Source organism: Arctopsyche grandis, chromosome 9 (assembly GCF_051622035.1).
Source record: "Arctopsyche grandis isolate Sample6627 chromosome 9, ASM5162203v2, whole genome shotgun sequence".
In the NCBI taxonomy this organism is placed as follows: Eukaryota; Metazoa; Arthropoda; class Insecta; order Trichoptera; family Hydropsychidae; genus Arctopsyche; species Arctopsyche grandis.
The window spans coordinates 10,793,986-10,811,141 of NC_135363.1; the positions used below are offsets into that span (position 1 = coordinate 10,793,986).

The window sequence follows — 17,156 nt, forward strand, 5'->3', positions numbered from 1 at the left end:
AGCCACGTGACCCGCCCATTGCCATTTCAGTCTCTTTACTCTATCCACTATGTCCACTACCCTTGTCATATTTCTCACCCACGTGTTCCGCTTTCTGTCTTTCCTCGTTATGCCAAGCATACAGCGTTCCATACTTCTTTGAGTGCATTGGATTTTGTGTAGCATTTGGCGTTCAGTGTCCAAGTTTCACATCCATACGTCAACACTGGCAAAACGCATGGATCTAAGGTCTTTTTCTTCAGTCAGAGTGGCATTTTTGATTTAAAAGCAGCATGTATTAGTCCAAATGCACTCCATAATAAATGTATTGATAAATCGCAAATATTTTCCGTAATGTGTTCGAGAACATACATATGTTTGAAAGTACATACATACATACCTATTCATGTTAGTGAATTTCTGAATTATATACGCTTTTAGCAAAAGACACGTCCTTTTAAAGCAAAGGTACTTTTAAAATTTTATCACATAGCAAAGATAGTCAACACCAAAGAAACAGGATTTCAATTGTCGTCGCATTCCGCAATAGTCGGCAACTTGAATGGTATTGTCAATTGCGGCCATTCAATACAGTACCGGTAGGTGTGTCCCATGCGATTATTATCCTCTGACATAGTCGGTTCTCCAATACACACTTGCACACCAGCAGGTTCCGTTGACAATACTTTTAGTATCGTATATATGTGTATATATACCCATGTTATATGATTAAACCGCAGAACGACCGGTAAAATCGGTCTTAAATTAACTTGATTAATAACTCGACGGAAAAAGTGCCAACGCCATTGTGCATTGAAATCGACTTAAAAGCTTTTTTAGAGACCAGGATGTCTAAGCTGGGTGATCGTCTTCATCGCCAACGTCTATTGTGGTGGAATTTAACACTCGTGCGTGGGTGCTTAATGGCTCTTTATCGGCGTAAACGTTTTCGACGCCCCATGGCCAATTTATTACCGAGCGATGCTGACTGTTTCACTTCAACTTCGTGGATATCTGTACAAATTTCAAGGTAAATCGATAAATGTGTCCGGATGGCAGTTTAAGGACCTGACATTGACAGTAGATAATGGAACAAAACATTCCATTTTATAGATCACTTTATAAGATCAAATTGTCGGTTGTCGTTGATGGCAAGAACAGTTGGATGTACAATGTACAAATTTATACTCGCATAAATATAATAAATGAAGATACATAATTAGCTTTTAAACATATATTATATAATTGTTTTGATTACAATTATATAATAATTGTATAAAATAGTGAAATGATTTGAGTGAAGCGATTTTATCCTAAAAAATATAGTAGAATAATAGATATATTTTATGTTCTATAAAGATCATTCTATACACACGTAGTTCAATAGCAGTTATCGACGTTGAAGATTGACGTAGATTTTTTTTATATTATTTATTTTCTGAAGTTAAGAATGAAATTAAGGAGTATTGTGCCTATGCGAAGGGTATCGACAACCTTTAGACAACTTTTATATAATTGAATGTCATTATTTGCTTTTGAAGTGTGTATATGTATATGTACATATCTATGTATATGTACGTAAATATATAAAAAAGGTATGATATATTGACCGACTCAATATTCATAGAATATTATATAAACATTGAATATCTAGTATGTACTTAGTTGATTTAAAGCATATTTACTTAAATTTTTTGCAATCCTTTTCTTTGTTTTTCTTAGTAATGTGTTTTTTCATTGAACTACGAAAAAAAAGACAAATGGATTTTTACTAGGACACTGATAAGATTTTGAAATATTTTAATAGCATTTAAAGATACAATATTTAAAAACTTCGAAAATGTGAAATTTTTAACCGAAAATGTGTAATAAAATCTTTTCATCTGTGAATATTATATAGGTATATTCGTGTGTGCATACTGCTTAGATTATTCAATAATTCCGTTTAATGAAAGCTTAATACAACCATCAAACTTTATGGCTTGTAATTTATGTATTATATTTAGGTACGTACTTATTGATGAAAAATTTATATACATATGTATATCTACTATGTCGGAGATCTATGATATCTTTAGTATACGGAAGAGGTTAGAAGTCATGACGCGGAATTCAACGCTCCTGCCAAACTACCCACAGCAAAAAATTGTTTGTGTTTGCATAAGAGGCATTTTCGGAAAGGCTTTTGTACGCGCTGTCCAATTAAGTATTGCGGTATTAAGCGGCGACGTCAAAAATATGACATCATCATCCATTTTCCCCGCCGGGTGAGCGCATTGTGCAGTCCGCAGTCTCGTGGTTTGCTTCAAATTTATTGCGCTCGTGATTGCCATTATCTGGCATTTTTCAGACAAAGAACCCCTCCGGGAACGATCGGACTCCACAAATAAAAATACGCAAAGCCCAACTTTGGCCCGAGTATTGATTTTTTTTAACCGAACCAGCGTTATTATGCGATCGTAAGTCAAATCTACGCACCCATAGGTAAATTTGAATATCTCAATATCGACGCGTCAATTTTGACTACGAATATTGTATTTTTTTTCATCTAAAACTTTAATAAAGATTTCAATGAGAACGCTCACCGCTCGTAAATTATTCGTGTAATTTAATGGCAATGTGTATGTGTGCGTACAAACTATAAATATTTCGTAAATGAAATTATAAAAATAGTACAGACTTCCACGATGCATCACATCTCAAGATTTATCGCTTCGTGTGGGCTTAAATGTTATAACCTTTGAAGACATACCATCGCAGCGATACATAATATTGAGTAGATTAATGGTTTTCAAATAGGGACACACATTCTAATATGAAAATAGTACAACAGTACTTATGTATGATATTCTGTATTAACAAACTACACATGTATATACGTTCGTGGTCTTGTTTTGCTTGGGAAATTGAATAATAAAGACTTTTTACATTTAATCATCACAGACGAGAAGAAATTTATAGAAAATATATTAAAGATATAATATTAATTATAAATTTCTTTTGCATCTATACATAATACAAATATGAAAATAGATTTGGATTTTCAAAAAAGTTATCTACTATAGAGTTTTTCATTAAAAGTGTAAAAACGTAGAGCTTGCAAACCAGTAATAAATATATAATAGATTCAATTGGAGCAATCTTCAAATATACATATGTAATAGATAAGATTAAACTAAAATTTTAAGGATCATGAATCGAATTATAAGTACCGACTTCAACACATGTAAATCTTATGATATAACATATTGAGAAAGATTCTACGGAGATTAGAAATAGTTCTAAAATTTGTCTAATTTTGTTTAGAATTTATCGCTATGTACTAAATTTCGTAATTTTCCCGACAATGTTCTCGTAAGAAAAAAATACAAAATTTATTTGAGAAACTGAGGTAGATTATCTACTATTGTAATCTGTTCTCTTGCTACATGCAAATGCTATCTGATCGAGTGTTGAATAATTCCCAGCATTAAAATTATTATACAATATCTAATGACATTATATAGTATCGAATTTATGGACACCTAAGTCTAATCACTTTCGTTTCTAACGTTCGATACAATCGGCGATCGATAATAGCTCACTAATGATCAAATTCAATACAAAACGCAAATCCATGACCCGCATTGACGAATTGTATTCGGCTTCAGAAGTGAAAGTATCAAAATATCCACCTACGATGCCAAAAAGGTATAACAATAGTATTTTTCGAGGCTGATTGCGCATGCGAGAGACATGTAAATTTTTCAATTTGGAGACGATTGCGCGTAAATGGATAATAATGTGTCGATAATTGGCGCCACACTAGGAGACGTTCGGTATCTCTGATGAAAACTGGTTGTCGGATCGTAAATCATGAAGTCATAACTCGTGACATAATCCAGACGTTCTAACACGAAACGCTTACACAATGAGCGTTCAAGAGCTGGACAATTCGTGTATGGTAAGTACATGAGCCATACACACGTATACAATCAACTGTATTGAATTCGAAAGAAAATTGTATGTGGATTGGATCAAAAAATAACATTGAAGACATCAACGCGCGAGTAATAGCGAAACCCAATCAAAACTTTCGGTGAAAATGCTATAAAAATATTGGACGATAATTCCGTTACTCAACTACATATAAGAACTTATAAATAGGCCATTTGAAAGGAAATGTTTTATTTATTTTAAGTGCTTATAAAACCGACGTTCAAAGCTCTGTCTACTCTTCAGAATAATGATCTCAGGGAACATTAATAGTTCAAAGATTGAAATATAATCAGATAATATAACATAAAACGATTCATTTTATTACCTACTTACTTATATACAAAACAACTTATTGATATCCGAGTGTGCAATGCGATATGACGCGTTGCCATACCGAGATTATCTCAGTGCACGGACCAAAAAAATATATGTATCAGAAAGGCGACCTGTTCTTACCATATTGAATGTACAAATATTTTATCTAAGGCGTAAAAAACCGTGTGCGTGTGTAATGAAATAATTAATTGAAATTAAAATTCCTTTACAGTCGAGAGGCGAGATTTAAATACCGGTCTGAATTTAAATTTATCGGATGAGGGAGTCAAACACCTGCTTCTGGCGCGATTATATCTTTTGTCAGATTTTATTCGGTAGCTCGAACGGTGATGATGAATGGTTTTGGGATACCCGTTGCCTTGGCTCGCCATTTTTCAAAAAAATGTCTCCCACCGTCAAACGGTTTCAAAGCATGATTTCAATAGCTACCGTGTCCTATTGAATCTGCACAATGTTCAAAATTATATATTAATTAATTTATAACACGGATGTATGCATCGATACTATTATAATATCCTATCAACATAAGATACATACACATACAGATCCTTATTAACAGAAATTTTGGATATTAAACACTTAAAGTTACATGTTTCATTTTTCTTCACTGGGCTATTGGAAAACACGACAAATGTACACACTATAAATGCAACTACTGAATGTTGATTAATTGACATGGTAACCAAATAAACAGATACCACACAGTTTTGCTAACGTCTGTAAGAATGTGTTAATACGTTTTTTTGAAATTGGGTCAAGTCTCATTTTGATGAAATAGTATTTTAATTATAAATACATACCTACATTCTTATGTACATATGTATGTTTGCAAAATTTTAAGAGAAGTGGTTCGGAGTAAATGGGTCAAAAGTTGTTTGCAAGAATCCTGTCCACATACAATATCCTCAAGTTAAATAAAACCAAGTAATAATAAAAAGCGAAAGGCATCGTAATATGCCATTGAATGGCTTTAATGTGTAATAAAATACAGCATGAGCTTTTTGATTCTGTGGTGTTTTTCGAATACGCGGTGCGGGATTGAAAACATTCCGCCAAAGGAATTCGCGATCGTTGTGGAAACGATCGCGCATTTCAAAATCGTGAGGTTGAAATTTTAACCTTTGGCGACCATCGCCGTCGTATCTCTTTTGTATTTTAATAATACGATTTTATTTTTATTTATTTTTCATCTCAAATTTGCGATAAAGATCGGCCGTTGTAGAAACGGCCCAACAATGGCGCGTACCGTTAGCCGGACATCGATTGAATTGTAAATATGATGTAACGCCAATAAAACAAATAAAAACTTTTCACATTATTGCCGACCGCGAAATGGTCAGACGTGGTCAACATTTGTTTGTTGTTTTTTTTTTACTTCGTCCGACGATGTCGAATTAATCATTCTAAGCGCTTCGATTGCTCGGAAGCTTTAGACGCAATCAAAAATGAGATTATATGCAATAGTGACAAGCTTAATGTTGAAAAATGATCAAAGTGCAAACGACCGAAATTCTTCAAGCAGACATATCAAACTACAATCTGCACACAATCTCAAGGTAAGTATAAAATAAACGAGTACACTACTTTACATACATACATGCATACATTTCACTGACTTATTGGCACACATGGATTTTATCATCTGTTGAAGTTCAAAACGGAAGACAATAATATAACAGTAACTCACAGTTATTTGAACTTGCCAAAATCATGAAACATTTAAACGTTTATAGTTTGTTATTTAATCCTTGGTAATACGAAAGTATCGCCAAATCTTTAAAACAGTTTATGATCAAAGCTCTAAACTAATTAGGATTGAACAAGTGTGTCAAGGTTGGGATTTGAAAATTTGGTATAAATAATACAGGGTTTAAGGTCGCTAGTCTCTAAAAGAGAAGTCATCAGAAGACGAAACAGATTACAAATCAGACTTAAATGGATAGGACAAGACGTGTATTTTATGTACATACGGAAGATTTTAATTGTCAGAACAGCACTTGATTGGAGTAGTCATTTATTTGAGACAATTCTTGAAGCCATTTATGCAGGTATGTAGTTATATATAATATGTACATATATAGTCTTGCAAAATTGGATCAGTGTTTGAACAGTCCCAATAAATTGGTAAAATACCGAATGACTTCAAGTGCTGACCTTTTGTATATCTATAAAAATGTACAACAGATAATCACGAAACCTCTCAGATTTCACAAATGTGATTGAGAAACTGCATGGAAGAGCCCAACAGGCAACCTTTACACAGTTGGTTGGTGTCTATAACTTTCTTTTCCACATCGAGCAGAAAATGGCTTAGCGTGAATATAGATCGAGGTGTGGGGCGTAGTCTCGTGCGATTAACGACTTGCCCTCAACCGTCAATTTATCTTCGGAAGTTTAAGGCTTTCTTCGTGTGCAAACGTGGCCAATCAAGAGTGCAACGGAGTGACTCACGATTGCACTCGGGGCCGCGATAAGATTAATGCATCGCGCGCACATCGTGAGTTAAATATGCGACCTGAGGCCCAAAAGTGAAACGCATTTAATGCGCCGCGGCCAGATCCTTATCCGGACAGAACGTATGCTAATTTGGAGCCAAACACGACGTAGCGGAAAATAACTCAGTTTGACTTTATATAAATCGAAAGTCAAACGGATCAAATTAGGCGATTTTTAAGCTAAGATAGCTGACGAAACTCATTTCACCCGGTAAGAATCATCCGGTGTGAACGAATACTTGTTGTATCCATATGCTGGTCTAGTACCAAATATGGATATACTTTTGCGAAAGGTGTTCGAATTACAAAATAAGAGCATTTATAGGTAGAATGTATGTACATATGTATATATTTTAATTGAAACGGTTAACCTTCCTGAAAGTTCTCAAAATAAAATCGAAAGCAGATATATAATTCGGCTGTCTTAGATATTTTATTGCTATTAAATTAAACCTTGATTTACTAATATATTATTAACATCGTGAGCTTAATTGACTGCATGAAATAATTGTGCAACTTATACGTGAAAGATCTAATATCTGACATTATATAAAATCAAGTCAAATGAATGTATATACCTAATTTAAAATACCGTTCCTTTTCAAATACTTTTTTAAATATTAAATCGGTTTTAATATTAAAAAAAAGGATGGAAAATAATGGATTTCAAACATTATTATAATTTACGGAAACTTATTCAATAATAGTAAATTTAAATTGGACACCAGATAAAAAACAGATCTATTTTTTTAAATTATATTCGTATCAACTATTATATATTTATTAATAAATAAATATTCTTACATAGTTAATAAAACGGAAACAAAAACTAAAATTAAAAAAAACAGCTGTCCGTTTATATAATAATACAGCATTTACAAGAATCGTTTATAGTAAAATATTATAATTTAAAAAAACAATGTTTCCCAATCGTACATACATACTAAAAACTCGAACTGTCTATCCGTGTATGGTAAAAAAAAAAATCTTAAAAACACGTCTTCAGCAACAGATGGTAGTAGCCCAAATTATAACGAATGATTTATAGCACCAGTGCATTGTTAATAAGAGGCTCGCTTTCGTATCTACACCACACACTTGGAGTCGACTTCCTACCCAACATTCCAACGAGACATCGTAACTACGACAACGACACTCGTCAACCACCATTTTCCCATTCTAATCGAAGAACTCACAGATTGAGAATACCTAGAAACTATGTAGGTAGGAATAAGTTATACCTGCCTAAACACAACAGTTTCACAACACGAATACCACACTGCATACATATACATTTTCTATAGCCAATTCTGTGCAATTCGTCATACATACAACCGAAGCTCATTTTTTATGCCTTTTTGCATGCAACTTTACCAAGTAACACGAAGAGAAAATAATTGGAAAAGAACAAATTAGAACAGATGTAATTAAAATTTTATAAAACACTAGCTGAACCCTGGCATGCGTTGCAATGCCATAATAACGCATGAAATTCACGTTCCCGTTCCCATTTGTCGGAAAAACTCAGGTAGCGAACTCATTTGAAATTATTGCGTTGCAATGACACTCATTCCCATTTTTACCGTTTACTTTCCTGTTTTTTCCCGTTTTTTTTTCATAGTAATTTTCCCGGACATGTAATCGGTTCAGTGGTTTAGCAGCCTATTCGAGACACACACACAGACATTCATTTATATATACATATAGATTTTTGATCTGAACTATATATGCTAATTCAATTCAAACTTTAAAGCTTTACAATTTATAACACGAACTTGATTTTGATTCTACATAAAATATAAGAAAAATTTGAATACTTTTGATATACATATACTGCATATATTATTCAATGAGTCGACAATTTAACAAGTATTTTTTAGACTTAGTCTTCGGTGGTGGAGTTTCCATTTCCCAAGAAAAAGAGTTAACTAAGGGCTGACTCTACAAGTCTATAGAGCAAAAAAAAGGTTGACAATATAAATTATTGACAATGGTGAACCTATTTCTTTGAGCAAAAGCATTCTGAACGCCTTTCATTTGAACTTGTCGTAGAAGACACTATCTTTGTTACTCAAACCATCTAAGGATCCAGGTGTGGGCCAATTTGTATACCGCTGATTTTTTGTCGAGCTGCGCAAAGCTAGCCCTGCCGAGGTATTTCAAACTCAAAACGGGTATGGGAGATTGGTCGGTTGGTCAACATCAACCTGGTCACATGAACACAACAAGCAGGGTCAGTCAGCTCACCTATTTGACTTCACCGTAGTCGACTGCATTCCAGTGCGGCGGCCGTCGTCGCCGATGAGAAGGAGAAGAAGAAGCAGCACATTTACAAGAGACGACCAAAGCAAAGTTGGCCGTCGCTCCGGGGTATCCTCGCCGACGAGATGAGAGACTCACCACTGACACTCGACCACTCGACCACCGTTAACACGACTCTCGACCACTCGCCGGCCACATGACACTCGCGCGAAACGATACTGTTAGCCGAGGGACCGCATTCCTCGCGGAGCCCGAAGATACACGACACCGTTTAGGATCCCCCGCAGATCCTGGGGATTGTCGAGGGAGACCCGAGCGATGGTCTACTGGTCCTTTGTCGACCGTTCGGTTTGGATTTGGGTGATAAGCCGTGTGTCACACAAGATGGCGGAGAACCGGTTCAGGTTGTTACCGCGTGCTGCAAACGCGGCCTCTGCAGCAGGACTGACTGCTGTTCCGCGTTCGACATACCAAAAAGGAACGTAAAGCTTCTCGTACACGCTGCCACACTCGTGTGCCATCATTTATTTTTCGATGTTCGTGTACGCAATGTGTATCAAGCATGGGTGAAATTAACGTCCTGACAATCAAATCAAAGGGTAAATTTCAATTCGAAGTTCATCGACTATTATTATTTACAATATATTCAGGAAAAGTATGCAGTCATAGAAAAAGCTCATTTAAGAACATTTACGATAACTTAGTGACCATTTAAATTTTTTCGCTGACAAACTTGATCCATATTTTTTGAAGTGTAAACTTACTTTTTTTTATTTACATAGATATGTATATAATTACAAACATTGCAGCATTTTATTTTATAACATAAATCGCTGAATTTCGAGATGCTGAAGAACACGAAATTAACTACGAATTAATTAGTGAATTAATCCATAGAGACATCTATGGATTTAGACTTGTACATATTGTATATATATTATGGGGAGTCTAGTCTTGTTGTGAAGGTCTTCTTCACCACCAGTCCGCCATGTATTATAGACAGGTTCGTCTGTGTTCGATATTAAATACAGCTATGTTCAATATGGTATTTATTTGGTAGTAACACGTATACACAAGTATGATTAATTGTTGGCAAAAGTTTGTCGTTCAGCGGTCTCTGGATATGGTAGAGTGTCGCTGGCTCGGCATTCAGCTATGTTCGGCAAGTCGCTGGATATGGTAGAGTGTCGCTGGCTCGGCGTTCAGCTATGTTCGGCAAGTCGCTGGATATGGTAGAGTGTCGCTGGCTCGGCGTTCAGCTATGTTCGGCAAGTCGCTGGATATGGTAGAGTGTCGCTGGCTCGGCGTTCAGCTATGTTCGGCAAGTCGCTGGATATGGTAGAGTGTCGCTGGCTCGTTGTTCTTCCAAGTCCGCGTAGTGAAGTGGTGGCTGGTCAGGAGCTGGATGTTGACTGGTCTGCTGCTGTGTGTCGACTCTTGCTGCTCTGGGTCGACTGGCGTTGTTTGGGTTGTACCTCCTTTTATAGTGTTTTTGGAATGCTTGGTGGAAGTGGTTATTGACGCGTACGAGAGGAATTTTGTTTTCGTCGAGGCGTCGAATTTTCTGGAATGCTTGATGGAAGTGGTTATTGACGCGTACGAGAGGAATTTTGTTTTCGTCGAGGCGTCGAATTTTCTGGAATGCTTGATGGAAGTGGTCGTACGAGCATTTAGTTTATTGATGCGTACGAAAGGAATTTTGTTTTCGTCGAGGCGTCGAATTTTCTGGAATGCTTGATGGTGTTCCGCTCGATGTATTTTGTTGTTGCGGAATATTCTCGAAGGTTTGGATGACGATGACGACGACGAGATTCCTACATGGCTCTCCGGTGAGTGTTAACGATGTGTGTGATTTTGTGGGAATCTTGATGTGTTGGAGTCTATTGACTCGATGGCGTCGTTGTTCGTCCGGTTGTGCTGGAGAAAGTTGTCTCAACAGCGGGTCTTGTGTTGCATGCCGGTCCAAGTCTTGTTCTCTACCAGGTTGCTTATTTTGGGCGAGCTGCGTTGGTAGTGAAGGTTTGTGATGGCTTGGATGGTGCTGTTGTGCAGGCTGCTGTGTTCTGCGTGGAGTCATTCGCGTGACTGTTTTGCTGGTTGTGCTGGAGTTAGTTGTCTCGGCAGCGGGTCTTGCGTGAAGAACGTTGGTTGACGAAGTGCGTTGAGTGCTGGTCTTCGTTGGTTGTGCTGGAGTTAGTTGTCTCGGCAGCGGGTCTTGCGTGAAGAACGTTGGTTTACGAAGTGCGTTGAGTGCTGGTCTTCGTTGGTTGTGCTGGAGTTAGTTGTCTCGACAGCGGATCTTGCGTGAAGAACGTTGGTTGACGAAGTGCGTTGAGTGCTGGTCTTCGTTGGTTGTGCTGGAGTTAGTTGTCTCGACAGCGGATCTTGCTTGAAGAACGTTGGTTGACGAAGTGCGTTGAGTGCTGGTCTTCGTTGGTTGTGCTGGAGTTAGTTGTCTCGACAGCGGATCTTGCGTGAAGAACGTTGGTTGGCGAAGTGCGTTGAGTGCTGGTCTTCGTTGGTTGTGCTGGAGTTAGTTGTCTCGACAGCGGCTGTGTTGTGTTGGAGCTAGTTGGCTCAGTGGCGATTTGTTTCGCCGGTTGTGCTGGAGTGGGTTGACTCAACAGCGGGTTGTGTTGGTAGCTGGTCCATATGTACTTTCACACCATGTTACTGTTTCGGTCGTTACAATGGTAGTGAAGGTTTGTGTCGGTCTGGACGGTGCTGTTGTGCAGGCTGCGGCGTCCTGCGTGGGCTCATCGAGGTGATGAATCATCGAAGGTGTGATGAGCGGTGCTGGCGGATCAACAGTAGTGGATCCATTTGGTTGTTGTCTCCGTTTACAGACATGATGTTAGCAGTTGTGTAGTTTGCTATGTGGGCTGCTTTGTAGGCAGCGATGTGGGCTGCTATGTAGGCTGCGATGTGGGCTGCTATGTAGGCTGCGATGTGGGCTGCTATGTAGGCTGCGATGTGGGCTGCTATGTAGGCTGCGATGTGGGCTGCTATGTAGGCTGCGATGTGGGCTGCTATGTAGGCTGCGATGTGGGCTGCTATGTAGGCTGCGATGTGGGCTGCTATGTAGGCTGCGATGTGGGCTGCTATGTAGGCTGCTTTGAAGGCTGCGTGGCTCTTAGTCGGGGGTCACCAGTTATGGTGAGGTTGGAAGTTGACTGCACTGTGGGCTGCTTTGTTGACTGCTTTGAAGGCTGCGTGGCTCTTAGTCGGGGGTCACCAGGTATGGGGAGTCTAGTCTTGTTGTGAAGGTCTTCTTCACCACCAGTCCGCCATGTATTATAGACAGGTTCGTCTGTGTTCGATATTAAATACAGCTATGTTCAATATGGTATTTATTTGGTAGTAACACGTATACACAAGTATGATTAATTGTTGGCAAAAGTTTGTCGTTCAGCGGTCTCTGGATATGGTAGAGTGTCGCTGGCTCGGCATTCAGCTATGTTCGGCAAGTCGCTGGATATGGTAGAGTGTCGCTGGCTCGGCGTTCAGCTATGTTCGGCAAGTCGCTGGATATGGTAGAGTGTCGCTGGCTCGGCGTTCAGCTATGTTCGGCAAGTCGCTGGATATGGTAGAGTGTCGCTGGCTCGGCGTTCAGCTATGTTCGGCAAGTCGCTGGATATGGTAGAGTGTCGCTGGCTCGTTGTTCTTCCAAGTCCGCGTAGTGAAGTGGTGGCTGGTCAGGAGCTGGATGTTGACTGGTCTGCTGCTGTGTGTCGACTCTTGCTGCTCTGGGTCGACTGGCGTTGTTTGGGTTGTACCTCCTTTTATAGTGTTTTTGGAATGCTTGGTGGAAGTGGTTATTGACGCGTACGAGAGGAATTTTGTTTTCGTCGAGGCGTCGAATTTTCTGGAATGCTTGATGGAAGTGGTTATTGACGCGTACGAGAGGAATTTTGTTTTCGTCGAGGCGTCGAATTTTCTGGAATGCTTGATGGAAGTGGTCGTACGAGCATTTAGTTTATTGATGCGTACGAAAGGAATTTTGTTTTCGTCGAGGCGTCGAATTTTCTGGAATGCTTGATGGTGTTCCGCTCGATGTATTTTGTTGTTGCGGAATATTCTCGAAGGTTTCGATGACGATGACGACGACGAGATTCCTACAATATCAAATTCAGATATTGGTGACATGGTGGGTATGAAGGTTATTGTCAATTTGATGGAGGAACCGTTTCAACAATGAAATCAGATTAAATGACGAACTCTGATAGGAAACGATCGACTTGGAGTCACAAATATCCAAATCTGACCAGCAGCATTAAATATTAGCACGGGATTGAAACCGGTAACCTCTTGGTGCTTAATATAAACGCAACAACCGAGCCATACTGCTGGCTAAATAGTTACGCAAATTTTTTAACGAAATATACCTACCACCACATGTTTCACCTCTTCTGGAACTTCTCCTGCCTCTTTAATCTAGTCACATCCTATTTCAATTCGGAAATTACACTTCTATTGTAATCGTGGCCTCAAAGTTATCAATGGCTATTATCATTAGACTTCGGCGTTGGCTTGGTGCTCTTTAAATAACAATAGACCTTACCGTTAGTAAACAAACCAAGAGAGCAAAAAAGCATAGTTAATAGTACCACCATTGTTTTTGCAAAAGGCATCGTCCCAAAGCCGATTTTTGATTAGCATCATCATTATCATCAGGGCTCTCCAACACGCCGTCATTCTTTCCTATTTTGCGCAACTCTCATCCATCTCACCCCACATGTTTTTTTTTAATTTTGTCAACCCATTTTTCTTGCGGTCTTCCTTTCAGCCTTTTACATTATCTTAGGTAACATCCCAGCTCTTCTTTTGTCCACCTTTCATCCATTATTTTAGTTACTTGACCCGCCCATTGCCATTTCAATCTCTTCACTACCCTTGTTATATTTCTCACTCACGTATACCGTTTATGGCTGCTATATTAAACATATAAAAAATATATAATAATATGGACCGATGAATTACTAGCGCTGAGCGCGCCAAAAAGACCTCGACGTATATAGGAGTCGTGTATAACGACCAATAGGATCGCGCGACTCATCGACCAATAGGATATCGCGAATATCTGTGTACGGAGAGCGCCCGATGAGTATAAATATAGGGTGCTCTCGAACTGTGGAGCATTCGGAGCTGGAGAGCCGACGAGAGCAGACCAATAAGCAACTTCTCCAACACTAGCTGCATCTTTCTCTCCGATCCTGGAAACTCTTCCTCACGTCCACTCAACAATATTCTCAGTATTATGCAATTTTTTATTCTCTCTTGAATTTGTATGTAATGAAATTTTTGTTAAGTTTGTATTCCTGAACTAATTGTTTGTTAAAATGTATTGCTTTATATATGATTGTATGATTAATTTTCATAATCGTTCAAAAAGTGTGTTAAAAATAAATATATAGGATACATATAATAATATTCAAATGTTTTTATTCAGTTTAAATGAATAGAAAGCTTCAAATTTTACCGAAACTCAATCAAATTAAATATTTTGAATACTAAATATTGATATGATTGTTTCTAAAAACTAGTATGATGTAATCAAAATATTGTCAACATCCGAAATTCAAATTTTGACAATATTTGGTTTTGTGTGGACAAGACTTGAAAGCCTCAAACTCACACGGTTGGCACAGAATTCCGCCATTTCGAGGAATTTCGTCGAATCCTCCCGTATGGCACCTACAAAAGTATGCTGGGGTTTGACGCGAGCGCCCACGTTTCGGCGCAGCGGTCGTCGCCTTTGTCGCCGTGCAAAAAGTGTTGCACCGACAAGACGGTACGTGTATGGCGTGCTCATGAGCCACCACCACTGCGACCACCACCATATCACCATCACCACCACCACCATGATCATACTACACCAGTATTGAGTATACAGCACAGCAGTGGTGAGATGCCTGAGGAGCACCGGCCCCGCTCGCCGAGACATGCCCGTCTCTCTATACTTGTGTTTTTTCCCCGGAGTACACCGCCAGAGACACCGGTCTAGATGATGGCAACTGTCGGCAAAACGCAACGTCCAAACGTGACCTTTGCGATCGGCAAAGAAGTGCACCAGTTGCACCTAATGATCGAGAGGCGCTCTTTTATGCTCGGTCTGCCTCGGAAGCCTTTGAACCCTTTGAAACTCAGAGCCCACGCCTTTACTGACGATCGTTGGTAGTTCATATTATAAAATCAATAAAACACTACCAAATATGAGCTTTACTCAAAGAGGTTGCAGTTCAAATACTGGAAATCAAAACATTTTTAAATCATATGTAAATAGCATTTAATTTATAGCAAGACTCAATTTTCTTTACATATTTATATATAATTAGTGATTTTATCTGGCTTCTCACGGTATTTGTAATATAAACCGCTTAAACGTGGCTAATCTAATAGTAAACATTTTATTAAATTTATTTGAATATTCATTTGTTTTTTTTTTATTATTAAATTTAACGTCATGGATTCTACGAACTAAAACTTACATACATGCTCGAAGTCTCTTTCGAAATTATGTATTAGATTTAGTTTTAGGTGGCCTTTAGTATTTATGTACATTTATATACATGTGTTACAGCGAATCTGTATTCTCCAATGAAATTATACGTTCTCTAGTAGAAGTGTACATTAGCCAACTGAGCTGGTGATAGCATACTACAAAATCAGGACATTGAAAACATGCTATCAACTTAGATGCTAGATCATAACAGCACCAATTGGTAGAAAGGACTGAGATAATTGAATTCAAAAACTCAAAAAGATAGAGGATACCTATAAGAGGAGGTACCATTTCCGGTCAACTTAAAAATTTGAAAAAAATTAACGTCATATCAATAAGAATTTCAGTAACCGATACTAAGTTTCAGTTCGATAGGACTAACGGTGTTCAAAAAATCCCCAAAATTCACAGACACACATTCTAGAAAACGTGGTCAGTAGTCACAGGACCCAGAAGGTGCCGCGTATTGTTCAAAGGTTGTAAATGCATTATTAAAGGTTTGCCGAACATTTTTTACAAATGATTTACAACAATGGAACAATGGATAGCACTGTGAATGTCCTACCTCTAATCATAACAGCACCAATTGGTAGAAAGGACTGAGGACTGTTAATTTAAGAAAAAAATAGGGCATTCCATTCAAGAATCCAAAGGTTTCCATATCAAGCTGTATTTGGACAAACTGCAAATTTGCCTTCTGATGTATTAAACATTTATACACTGAAGATATCGATAAACTATTTTTGGAGGTAGAAAAAGAAAACACAACGTATTCGGAATATGAATTTCCTAAAATACCAGTGAAAATTAAATACTTTCACTGCTTGTATGAAATAGCTGTAACACGTATATCAAGTTGGCATCACATGATAATGATGATAGATGAGTTATTTAGCAGTAAGGAACACATTATATATACGTAGGTATTCTAATTCCCGCCAACTCTGATACATTAGATACAGCAATTTGTTTTCTTATCCTGGGGCACGTACCAATTTGATGGTTTCGTCGCCTGCTGCCAGGGGCAACAAAACCAACCAGGTTTCTGTTAACTTGGATTTATTTAATCTAAAATATGCTGATCAAGTTGTGGGATTGTTTAATTTGAGATCATATTGTTCAAGTGTTCTATTATCGTATGTGTTTTTGATTATTTGTTTTATATTTATGCTAATTTTGTTTTTATTCTTTTCTCTTTGCATCCATTTGTCTTTCTTTGTTTAGCCATAGTGACAATTTGGAACTACCATGTAATGCTACTAAGGCAAAATTGTAATAAATAATATAATGTACACACATAAATATGAACAAAAGATATACATACTATGTAATAACGTAGAAGCAATGTGTTATTTAATGGAATGAAATAATAACTGAAAAATACACATTTTTATCAAATTTAGGTGATTTCTTGGAAAGGTTTAAGATTTAAATACATAATGATTGAAAAATGGCAGTAATGTTTATATGTATTTGGACTTAAAACAGAATTTTGTAGCAAAAATCAGTAGGTACTAACCAGAAGTAGTCGTATGTTTAATTTGTATAATTTTCCATAGATTTTGAGAAGGTGATTAAACTCATCAAAAATCACAATTTTAGAT

General features: G+C 37.8%; 1 protein-coding gene across 1 annotated transcript in view; it reads right to left on the reverse strand.

Moving 5' to 3' along the window:
• Nucleotides 1-9,167, reverse strand: part of Fbxl7 (F-box and leucine-rich repeat protein 7) — an 82,523-nt gene extending 73,356 nt beyond the window's left edge. Inside the window, exon 1 of the mRNA XM_077438752.1 lies at nucleotides 9,036-9,167. The gene's annotated coding sequence lies outside the window, so the exon portion shown is untranslated. The remainder of the gene's footprint in view (nucleotides 1-9,035) is intronic.
• Nucleotides 9,168-17,156: the final 7,989 nt, after the last annotated feature.